This window comes from Sarcophilus harrisii, chromosome 2, assembly GCF_902635505.1.
Source record: "Sarcophilus harrisii chromosome 2, mSarHar1.11, whole genome shotgun sequence".
Lineage (NCBI taxonomy): Eukaryota > Metazoa > Chordata > Mammalia > Dasyuromorphia > Dasyuridae > Sarcophilus > Sarcophilus harrisii.
In genome coordinates, this window is record NC_045427.1 from 191,151,431 (window position 1) to 191,163,583 (window position 12,153).

At 34.8% G+C, this 12,153-nt stretch overlaps 1 protein-coding gene across 1 annotated transcript in view; it reads left to right on the forward strand.

Annotated features, from left to right (window-relative positions):
• Positions 1-366: 366 nt before the first annotated feature.
• Positions 367-12,153, forward strand: part of RNF144A (ring finger protein 144A) — a 129,891-nt gene continuing 118,104 nt past the window's right edge. Inside the window, exon 1 of the mRNA XM_031951191.1 lies at positions 367-419. The gene's annotated coding sequence lies outside the window, so the exon portion shown is untranslated. The remainder of the gene's footprint in view (positions 420-12,153) is intronic.

A 12,153-nucleotide genomic window follows, 5' to 3' on the forward strand; every position in this document is an offset into this window, starting at 1 on the left:
TACAAACGGGTGCTTATAGTGACTATGGAGCTCTTTGTAGAAAAATCATTTTTCACAATAATTTGGCAAAAAAATATATTATCTTTAGGGAATATGTTAATTTTTAGCTGAATTTCTACAAAACTTTGCATACTTTGTGAGTAGATTTGAAAAATGAGTATCATGTTTTAGTAAGTACATCTGCAATGTACTTCTTCCACTTGATGCTATGTGTCATTGAGAGGTTTCTTTTTCTTTAATCAATACACAAGCATTTATGAAAAGATTTCTACATCATGAATTGAAACAAACTGAAATTAGAACGATGTGCAACTTCCATCCTTTGCTTCTAGTGTTGCCCTGTGAGGCCAAACAGCAAGTCTTCCCGGGGACCCTTTTCCAAGTGACAGCAACCTTTAGAAGATTTCAAGTCAGCAGAGGTAAGGTCAGTAGCAGATTGACAACACCCTAGAATTGAAGATTTTTCTAAATAAAGATTTCCTTCCAAAAATGATAATTTGTTTGTTGATACAGTTTCTGCTACTCAGTGTAGTTTTGATAATAACATTGATTTTTGTCTTAAAATTTTATAATTGGAAAGTAGATTAAAATTCATCCATTCCAACCTAAATAGGAGAACAGGTTTACCCCCACATCACAGGATTGTCTGATTTAGTAATTGGAGAACCAGAATTAGTTAATATAACCTATGTAATCAATTATTGGTGATAGAAAAAGAGGCAAAAGACAGTTTCTATCCTCAGTGAGCATACATTATATTCTTTCTGTGAGTAATAAGTTTTCTGTGAATGATTGTTGTATTTTTTTGCCTTGCTATTTGTACATTTAAAAATAACAAATATCTGATGTTTTTATGTTTAAGAACACCTTTTTGGGCACATTTGAAAATTTGCTTTGGGGACTGGATGTGCCTTGTGGTGCTTCAGAGCAGACAGGAAACAAATAAACATGGGCATAAATAAGGAAAATAAAATTTGAAGCTTCTGCTTTGGGACACCTGTTCTGGATTGTGTGTTTTGGAGTGGAATAAATGCTAAACTAGTGAAGTGAAATGAGGACTTCCATTAAAACTTTCAGAGCTAGCTAGCTAGTTAGGGTTTGGAAAATCCATCTTCTTAAATATGGACATGTTCATAATTATTGGGCACTGGCAAGTTAAAAATAGTCATTTGTGAATGAGAATGAGTTAGTCTTCTGTTTGCTTGGTTCTTGGAAGAGCCCTGCCATTGTGGTCATATAATAATACCTACTACATCATTGCTAGCCTAATATTTTATAGTCTAAAAAGTTCTTTCCTTACCTAACCAGTCAGGATGATGGTATAAATGGGTAGTATCTCTATGAAAACTGAGAAGAAATTAAGGGATTCCATTTCACATAGCGAATAAGTACTCAAACTATTACTCTTTTTTTCTAATTATATTTTTATGTTGCCTTCTCATAAAAAATAAAACATTTAGTGTTCCCAGGAATTGAGACAGGGAGGGTTGTGGTAAAATAAATAAGTGATGGCATGTTGCCCAGTGAATTCCAGCAGCATTCCTATTTTCCTTTAGGTTATGGGGACACCCATTCCTGTTTTGTATAAGCTCATCTTTCCTTTTCAGTTTCTCTGTTTCATCTTACTTCCCAACATCTTCACTCATTGTCTCCTTTATTCCCTTTGCTCTTTCTTGGTGTCTTCTTAGTTGTAAACAGTGGCACTGAAATCACTGGGAAGATGTGGCAGCTAGGATGAGCAGACATTAGGATAGGGATAGAGTCATCAGAGGTGAGAACAAATATAAGGTAAGGAATTAGGGAGTTAAAAGAGCATGTTATGCTAGGTGGTGCAGTGGATAGAGCACCAGCCTGAAGTCAGGAGTTCCTGAGTTTAAATCTGGTCTTAAACACTTGACACTTCTAGCTATATAACCCTGAGCAAATCACTTAACACCAATTGCCTCAGGGGAAAAAAAAAAAACATGTTACTATATATTAAGAATTTAAGGATGTAAACCATAAGGTAAGTAGAAACCAGAGATCAAGGATCTGGTCAGTTTAAAGTGTGTATGGTTAGGGTAATGAACCATCAAGCAACAAGCATTTATTAAGGTCTATAAATTAAATTATTTAACACCGTATGGCAGTAGTGCTCTTGGAATACAAAGACAAAATTGCAAAATAGTGTGAAATTGAGCCTCTGGCAAAGGCTTTGAGCCTAGAGGGTCTCTATAGTAGGGCACTTGTCAAACCCATAGGTAAGTAAGTGTTTGCTTTTCGCTGGAGAGCAGATGAGAGAATGGTGGTAAAAATAGTCAGGAACCAAAGATAATGGAATTTTGGAATTCCATTTGGAATATCCAAAATGGAATATAACATAGAAATTGGGATCCTAAGAAGAGAAATTATTGACTCAAGATCTCATACCTGGTAGTAAGTAGTAGCAGAATTATGGGGCAATTAGGAGTGTCAAATCTGGTGTCAAGAAGAGCCATCTTCCTGAATTCAAATCTGGCCTTAGATACTTCCTAGCTGACTTCATCTGAGGAAGCTGAGATACTTCCTGACCCTGAGCAAGCCACTTAACTCTATTTGCTTCATTTTTTTTTTTTTTTTTAATGTGTAAAGTGAGCTGGAGAAACAAATGGCAAACCACTCCAGTATCTTTGCCCAGATGGGGTCACAAAGCACCAACAATACCAAAACTAGAATTTGAGTATAGGCCCTCTGATTCTAAATGGAGTATTTTCTCCACCACATCATAATGATGAAAGAATAGTAAAATCTATACTAATTGCAGATGGGAAGTTTTTAGTTTGTGTTATTATAAACTTGGTAGACTAGATTAGCTTATTTTGTTTTGAAAAGTGAAATTCTATAGGGCAAGAGAGAAGCATTTACTTTTTTTTTTTTTTTTTGTATAATGCCTGGCTTATTGACATGTATACCTTTGTTTTCTATAATTCTGTATGTTTTTGACACTGGTTATGAAGAGGAGATTTGAACATTCAATTTAGTCTGAAAACAATTCTGGAAGCTCAAAATGGGCTGCATTGTTCCACAATCATTTGATTCCATTTTAAGCCTTCAGTATTTAGGGTTTTCTGAATTGTAATGACTGGGCTCAGAAAAGCTTTAAAGATTAGGTAACTGGAGGGAAGGGAAAATTGGGTGCTCACTCTGTCACTTAACTCATGCTTTCACTATTTTTTTTGCAAGTTATCAAAAGAGATCAGGATACTGCTTTAAGACTAAGGAAGATAGCTTTTAGAGCCCATAGGAACCTCTGGCGCCTCCTAATCCAAAACCCTCAAATCACATATGAATTAAATGACTTGTTCATAATCCCATATTAAACACCTGAAGCAAGATTTCCACTTGGATTCTAGAATTTAAAAAATAGCTGACATTACAGAGTGCTAATTATTGCCAAAGACTTTATAATTATAATTTCATTCCTCACAACAATCTTAGAAGATAGATGCTATTGTTACAAAAGAGGCAAACAGGGTGAAATGACACAATCAGAATCACACAGCTAGTAAGCGTCTGAGGCTGGATTTTACCTCAGGAAGATGAGTCTTCCTGACTCCAGCCTCTGTGTTTTCTTCATTGAATTCAAGCTTTTTAAATGCATTGTACCCCAATGCTCTTTATAACCCCACAGTCGTGTCCACATAGTACATTATTAAATATTTTATTGAATGAATGAGGGAAATTCTAGTTGGTGAAAAATTGCTGATAATTAAAACTTCCTTAGAGAGGCCTGGACTTTTTTTGGAGGCCATGATCTCTGGGATCATCATTCAGGTCCTGATTGACCTACTCATTGAGGGTGCTGTAGAAGTGATTCCTTCTCTGATATAAGTTAGGCTTAGTACACCTGACCTGACCACTTCTGAGAGATCCCATGATGATGAACCTTTAATGTCAGATCTTTATCATAAAACCCTCAGTGTTCAGAACATGGTACTATATCATGTGAAGGTTATAAAAATCTCATTCTTGTTCTCATTGAGCTTCTAGTTGAGATATGGTATGGCATGTATACAAATAACTACAGCATGAAAGATAAGGTTGGTTGTTAATCATTTTCTTAAACACCTACTATATGCCTGACATTTATTTAGGGAATAAAAAAGAAAGGCAAAAATATAGTTCCTGTCCTTGAATTTACAATTAAATAGTTAAGACTAGACATAGTCTATCTAAAGATCCTTTTGTTTCCAAAGTTACATGATCCTCTAAATGGCCCTAGTGTCCACTAAAATCTCCTCTGATGGTTCATCAAAGCATTTACTTAGTACTTCTAAGGTATCAGATGCTGTGCTAAGTGTGCTAAGTGCTAAGTAGATATAAATACTAGCAAAAAAAAAAAAAGAGTTCTTCCTCTCAGGGAACTTACTTGCTATTAAGGGAAAGCCACACATAATAGGAAGTTAGAAGGGAGTCTGGAGAAATGAAGATAACCAGTTTGGGGATGTATGTAGGGATGGTGGTATTATGGAAAAAATGAGGAACACAGCCCTAGAGGGAGAATGAATGTATGGATACCCTGAGAACTTTTCCTAGGAGAAACCAGCCAATCAGAAGGAAGGGGTGTAGATGTTTCAACTGTATGAATTCTGGAACTCCAGTCAACCTCTTGGGTGAAGAGATTTCTGTGATATTACAGAGAGAGCCCAGGAAGAAAATCTGGAGTATGACCTGGAATGGAATGAATTCATTGTTTTAAATAGGTCTTCAAACTTTGCTGGAATATTATAGTTTCTTGGAAGGTGAAGTGGAGGTGGGGAGGGAAGAAGGGAAGTAGGTAGGTTGGGCCCTCAGAATGAATAATGGTTTTTAACCTTGTAAAATAAGATTTACATTTTAAAATGACCAAAACAAAAGCCTCAAACACTAAATTCTCAGATTTGGCTCAAGGACAGTAGTATTACTTGGAATATAAAGTCCTTAGGGACATGGTCAATTTTTTACCTTTTCTTTATATTTCTAGTACCTTAGCATAGTGCTTGGCTGCTAGTAAACACTTAAGAATGCTTGTTGATTGATCATTTTGTCCTGGTATAGAATTGAATTTAGGCTCTTGAATACTATGTAAGAAAACACTGGTTGGTTTTACTGTAACCTCATCACTGGATTCTTGTCCATGATCTAAGAATCAAGTTTGAAATGGCATATCTTCCCATACTTGGCTGTAAGTCAGTTATGAAGTCTGTACTGGGGCATTGAGGAGCCATGATCTATATAGTTGGAGGAACCATGTATTCCAGAAGGAACCACAGATGGCTGAAATATTATAAGTAATAATACTTTAAATCATCTATCTTGGGCAATCTTTCCTTACTCGTACTGACCTTGACTTAGCTGCTTGATTGTTGCAAGAACAATTTACCCCTCGTCTTTTGAGAAGAGGTGTTTATCTGGGTCAGAACTGTATGTAATAATCAGTCCTTAAGTCTACCATTTAAAACTACTCCTTTCTCAGAAAAAAAGAGGCTTTGTCTTGAGTATCCTGGGTCATTCATAACTGGTCTAGAAAATAAAGCAAATGAGTGGCTATGGAATAGGGAAAGAGCAGACTTAAAAAAAAATTAAGTGATTTTGGAGAGTAAGATTTTTACATGTTTATGAGTCTTCTTGTTCCTTTTATTTCTATCTTCTCACTGTACTTCTGAGAATCTGCTTGCTTTACGATTTTGATATAACTTTATTTAAGGACTTAACTGTTGGATACTGCTGCTAATCATACTTATTAAAAAGTAAATTCATTTTAATGACTGGCTTATTATATGCTTAGAGCATAGTCTCATAATAAAAATGAAAACCAATGGGCCTTGAGTATCATTTTCAGCCATTTGGTTTAGGACAAGGCAGGATGGATATAGTTGGAATATTTACAAGGCAAAAGGGAGATAAAGGAGTCACATTTTAAAGAACCAATAGCAGAAGACCATTTCGATCAGGTGAACCTATAAGAAAATTTGGAAGCTAAGCTGCTAATTTTTCAAATAGACATTGCATTGAACTAGAGAGTACCAGATTTAAAGTAAGATGTGTCAGCTAAATTCCACAATTGTTATATGACTTGCTGTTTCAGGCAAAAATGAAGACTGTGCCAAAATGACAGTTTCAAAAATGACTCCTTTATTGTTGAACCCAAGATCATTATCTTCAATCCCATTTTTTCAACCTAGCTCTGTTCTCATATTTGCTTTGTGAACTAGGCACAGAATGTTGCCTCATCATTACCTTTTTAATATTCCCTAATCAAGGTAATCATATACCTACCTACTTCCTAATGTCACATCTCTTAGGGTCCCTCCAAAAAGGCTGAGGAAGAGGAAAATGATGGTTAGAATTTTGGTCTGAAATAGAATTTTAAATATTTCCTTGAGTCTCGTAGAGGGTATTACACCAACTTTCCCATGTTTATCAATATAACTATCAGTTATCCAGGCTCAAAATATTTTTCTTTTTTTTTTCTTTGTAAAAATTGAAGTTGGACTTGATGTTTTCTAAGATCCTTAGAATTTTAAATTTATGCTATTCTATGAAGTCTCTGTCATCATCTAATTCCAGATTATTCAGTAGGAAGAAGAGAATAGCTATTCAGTGCCTACTTTGGACCAGTCACCATGCTAATTTCTGAGAATACAAAAAAGGCAAAAGACATTCCTTGCCTCAAAAAGCTCCCAGCCTCATGTGGGAGACAGCATCAAAATTCTATACATGTAACAAACTATGTACTGGAATTAGAAGAGGAGTAATAGTTGGCTACTTAGGTAAATTTTTCTCAATTGGATAACAACAGTTGGAAGGTCTGTTTTCTTTCTGGGGCACATGGCTAAGGTGAAACAAAGAACCTTCCAAGAATTACCAAAATGTAAAACAACTACCCATTTTTAATGATTTCCTCTTTTCATAAATGGCACTTCTAGAATGAACCCAAAGGGTACTATTAATGAAATCTCAGGCAAGAAGCTGAAGTACATAGAGGAATAGGTTTTTCCTTTATGTCCTCTGGGAAAAGCAAGTCATATGGAAGAGAAAATTTTGGGAGTGAACATTGGCTGAGAAAATGATTTCAGAGAATGAGATTTAGATATCTCTATTATTGACATAGAATAACGACAAATTCCTGACTAGGAATGGAGCTATACTCAACAGAGGCCTGTAGCAAACTTTTCAGGAGTATTGCAAATGTAATTGGGGGATGGGGGAAGAACATTGTTTTTGTGTGTTCCTTATGATAGATCTATATAAAGTAGCTCCAAAGAAAAGAGCTGCTGAAGAACTTAAAAGTTTGTAGGAGATAAAATCCCAGAAAGGAACCATGAATAAAACCCATGTCTTAGATTGTCTTTACTCAAATATCCCAAATTGAGGCAGGCTATCTATCTATCTATCTATCTGTCTATAAATAGAATATCTTTGACTGTGGTGGGTATACTTTATTCAAAAGGATGGTAAAAGGGTTGGGGTGGTATTGTGTTGTATGTTAAGAAGGTATACACATTTGAGGAAATCCTGGAACCAGAGGGAAAAAGTACAATGGAAAATATCTGTTCTGGGTGGAAGGGCAAAGAAGGAAGAAACAGAAATGATTTGTGATTTTGTCATTGGAGGATAGTTCAGAACACTTAGAAAGAGGATACCAATGAATTTGGGAACTGGATAAAAGCCTGGCACAGAGGCATTGCTGTAGAAGTGGTAAGGGATTTCAAATAAATAAATACTGGACCTCTCTCTGCTTAAAGCAGAACAGCTAATTACTTTTTGATTAGCCTTCTTAATAATTTCTTCCTTCCAGAGGCGGAGGTCCTCATAAGGGAAAATTATATCCAGTCTGATTCTAAAAAAGTAATTGGTTGCTGTTATGCGAATGATAAATTATATGACCTCTTCAAGAATTTGACAGTGAAATAAATAAGCATTTATTAAATGCCTACTGCCTTAGGTACTGTGCTAGGGTTAGGAATACTTAGAAAGGCAAATGACAGACCATGACAATCTAATCTGGGAAGACAACAAACTAGCACTTTTAAGCAAGCTATTTATAGTACAAATAGGAAATAATTAATGGAAGGAAAGTTTTTTGTAGAGGGTGAGATTTTAGTTGGGGCTTGAGGAAAACTAGGGGGAGGAGATGATGAAGAGTGAGAGTGTGTGTGTGTGTGTGTGTGTGTGTGTATACTAAATTTCAGAAAAAAAAAAGATAGAGACCTCTGGACTAAAAGGCTTTAGAGAAAGTTAGCCTAGAGCAACAGGAAATAAAAAAATTCTGAAGAGTTAAAGAAACAAATCCAAAAGAAGGAAAAAAGCATTTGACAAAAGAGATTAATGCAGATTCATTAGGAGCTAACAAACTAATTTCAGTTTAAAAATAAAATGTACAGAAAATGGAAGCAAAGGCAGGCAATAGAAGATTAACATAAGAAAAGGGGGTAGTCTTGTAAAAATGATATTAGGTGTTCTAAAGCTGAGGCTAGTAAGGGAAGTTAAAAGCAAATAATAATAATAAACTATCCTAAGAGAAGGACTACTTTTTTTGTTTGGGGTAGAGAGGATAATGGTAATTGATAAATGAAAGAAGGTAGATTTTCTCTTTTCTTAATTAGTTTCTATTTTCTCTGCAAAGGAGAATGACACAAGTTGAGAGACAAAGGATAAGAGACAACAAAAGGATACCTCATTGCAGTTGAGAACTTTTAAGTTACTTGGTCCAGATGAACTGTGAATTCTTGGGTTATGAAATTATTGGGACATATCTTTACTGGGCTACTGTCAGTGACAGTTGAAGATCATGGAACGTAAAAGAGGCATGATGAGATTGGAGGACAAATGTTTCCCAAATTTAAAAAAAGGTTAAGAGAAAAAGTGAAGAGAACAGTCTGTAAACTATAGGCCAGGAACACCTTGTCTTTGATTTCAGGCAAAATTCTGGATTGCATCATTAAAGATATCATTGATGAAAATTAAGAAAGAGAAGTAGCTAGTACAAAGAGCCAGTATGTAAAGTCATACCAGACTAACCCCATTTCCTTTATTGACAGTAGATGAGAGTGATAGAGTGACTCAAGAGGTTAGCTAGATTTTGGCAAAGCTTTTGACAACCATATCATTTAGTGCTGTGATGGAAGAGATGAAAAAATATGTATTAGTAACAAAATCAAATGGATTCAGAATTGATTGGATGGCTTGATACAAAGAACATTTGTTAATATTTCAGTGTCAGTATAGCAGGGAATCTTCGTTGAAGTATTCCAGAGATCTGTGCTTGGTTTTTAGCTGTTTAATGTTTTATAAAGGCAGATACATGCTCATCAAACTTGAAGATGACAAAAAAGCTAAGAAGAGAAGTTAACCCAGAATTAAAGTGAGATGATCCAAGATTTTGATAGTTTAGATCATTGGATTGAATCTTAAGAGGATGAAGTGGAATAAATGTAAAGTTTTATTTTTGTCTGAAAAAAAATCAATTTAAAAAATGTAAGGTCCTGGAAGCAGGGTTAGTATTTGTTCTGCAAAATATCTAAATGGATCCTAAGTTAAATCTGGGTCAGCAATATGATGTGGAAAACCAAAAATGCTAATGCTATCTTAGACTATAGTAAAAGAGGCTTATCTGCCTGAAGTTGAGAGGTGATAGTCCCACTAATTCCCTCATCAGATCTTAACTAAAGTCTTTTCCACTTTTGAGTGCTACAGTATATCAATTTTGGGGAAAGACAATTAGACTACTGAAGCACTGGGAGCTCATAACATGAATATTTTTTGAAGGTATTAGGTATGTTTATTCTAGTGAAGAAAAGATTTGGGGGCAACATAATCAACTGTCTTCAAATATTTGAAAGTCTATCATCTAGAGAAGGGGTTAGACTTCTGTTTGTTCCTATAGAGAAGGTATGAGTAAAAATTGCAAAGATGCAAATTTTTTAAAACTGAGAAAAAGTAATGTTAAATTAAAATGTAAGATTCTAATTAAAAATTAGAATAGTAAGTGTCCGTTAAGCCCAACTTATTGCTACTTTTTTCTCTTGAGTTGGCTTATACTTCAAAGTATTTTGTACAAGTTTCCTTACCTGTAAACTGAGGGAACTGAACTAGCCTCTGAATTTCAATTCACTTTTAAATCTGTGAGCCTATGATATCTTAAAACTGTTTTAAGAAGATGTACATTGTCAGTAGAAATCAGAGTAGATGACCATTAAGAAATTTGAAGCTTTTCTGATTCTAGAAAATAGGATAATTTTTTCTAATATCAGGCATAAGTGAAAATTTAGATTGGCATCATAATGGGAAAATTTCTTTTTTTAATTTATTAAATTTATTTAAAGAAAATTTATACAGTACAAGTATCTGTGATGAAGAGGTAATGGTTGGCAGGTGTCTTCTCTTTTTGTGGTTTGCCACTTCTCATCCCAATCCTACTTGCCCTAGGACAGGCAAATGTGGTAAGAAAAACTACCAGGCAAACTTTGTGAGAATGTCTTTATGGTATGCTGTCCTAAAGTGCAATGAACCTATTAGCATACAATCTCACAAACAGAGAAAGGCTTTATTGAAGCTTGACAAGAAATCTATTCATATTCAACTTTGCTGGACTTCTCCAGGGTGGCTATGAGCAAAGTGCTTTTGTAAACTGTAAAACTTTATAGAAACAGGAGTTATAGTGGAGAATTACTATAATAATAAAATAATGAAAGTTTTTTTCTGGCTTGTGGTAATATATATATATAGTAATAACCATCATTATTATTTTAATTTTACTATTATTCTTACTAAAAAGACCCACCAAAATGTAGAATATTCTTGGATGCTTAGGGTGACAGTAACATAAGCATAATTGTTAATAGATTTAGAAGCATGTTCTTCTTTGGCCTTTTCTTTTTTTCACTTACGGGAAAGAGGCAGAATGTTCAATGTAATGGCCATTGGATTTATTGTTAGAGCACATTAGTATAAATTCCATCTCTACTACTGCTCAGTTTCTTCCTATCGAATTAATGGATTGATTATACATTATACATATATCATAATTTACATATATTATTATAATACATATTAATAATATTATATATGATGCCTTCTAGGATGAAATTTATCATTTTTAATCATTTGTGGTGAAAGGGAGAGATGATGGATTTTACAATTAAAAGGACTTTGAAGATCATTTGCATCCCCAGCTTAGAGATGAGGAAGCTTGGATCTTAGTAATTGGCTCAAGATTAAAAAGATGTAAGTAGTACAATCAGTCCAGGTTTTCTGACATGCAAGTACAGAGGTTTTTTTTTTGTTTGTTTGTTTTTACTATATCATTTATATTATATTTTTAGTTCCTCTTTTTCTTCAACTGAAGGTATTGCTGTGGGGGTCATTAGTCATCCATCACAAAACAGTTCTCATATTATGAGGTATCTCTATGCTAGGTGGGTGGGAGAAAAAATAATCCATTTAAATAACTAGATTAGCTTATTTAGGGAACAAAAAGATTATTCTGAAATATGTGAGTGTTGAAGGAGAATTTCTCTAGGAAGTGGAGATGAGTATTGTCAAAGGCCTCCTTAAGGAGTTTAGCCACAAAAGGGAGGAGAAATATAGGGTGAAAGATATCTAGAAACTTTTTTTAAGGGTGGGGGATTTGAACATATATGTGCACAAACACATAAGACAGAACATAGAATGGAATGAGCCAGTATATAGGGAGAGACCAAATATTTATGAGAGAATTATGATGAAAGGGAGTAATGTGCTAGAAATGGTAGGATGGGATGAATTACTTGTGCAGCTAGAGATGTTTGCCTTGGCAAGTGGAAAGGAAAGTTTATCTCTCCATGTCATATGGGTGAAGGAAGAGATAGAGGCTGAAGATAACTCAGTGATTTGAAATGAAGAATCGAGAGAAGAGGGAGCTTTTTGTCAATAGCCTCGTTTTTTTTGGTAGTGAAATATAAAGCACTGTTTTGAGAGGAACAAGATGAATAGCTGTGGTAGATTTAAGGAGGGCTGAGGATGTTTGGGAAAGTCACAGGGGTGAGAAAGTGAGTAATTGATTAGGGTTGTTATTTGTCTTTCATTTTTGAAGGGGACTCTGGAAAGGGGATGCCACAAATGAAGGAAAAACAATATCCCTAATCAATTCACTGTCTCACTACTGTGGCAGAG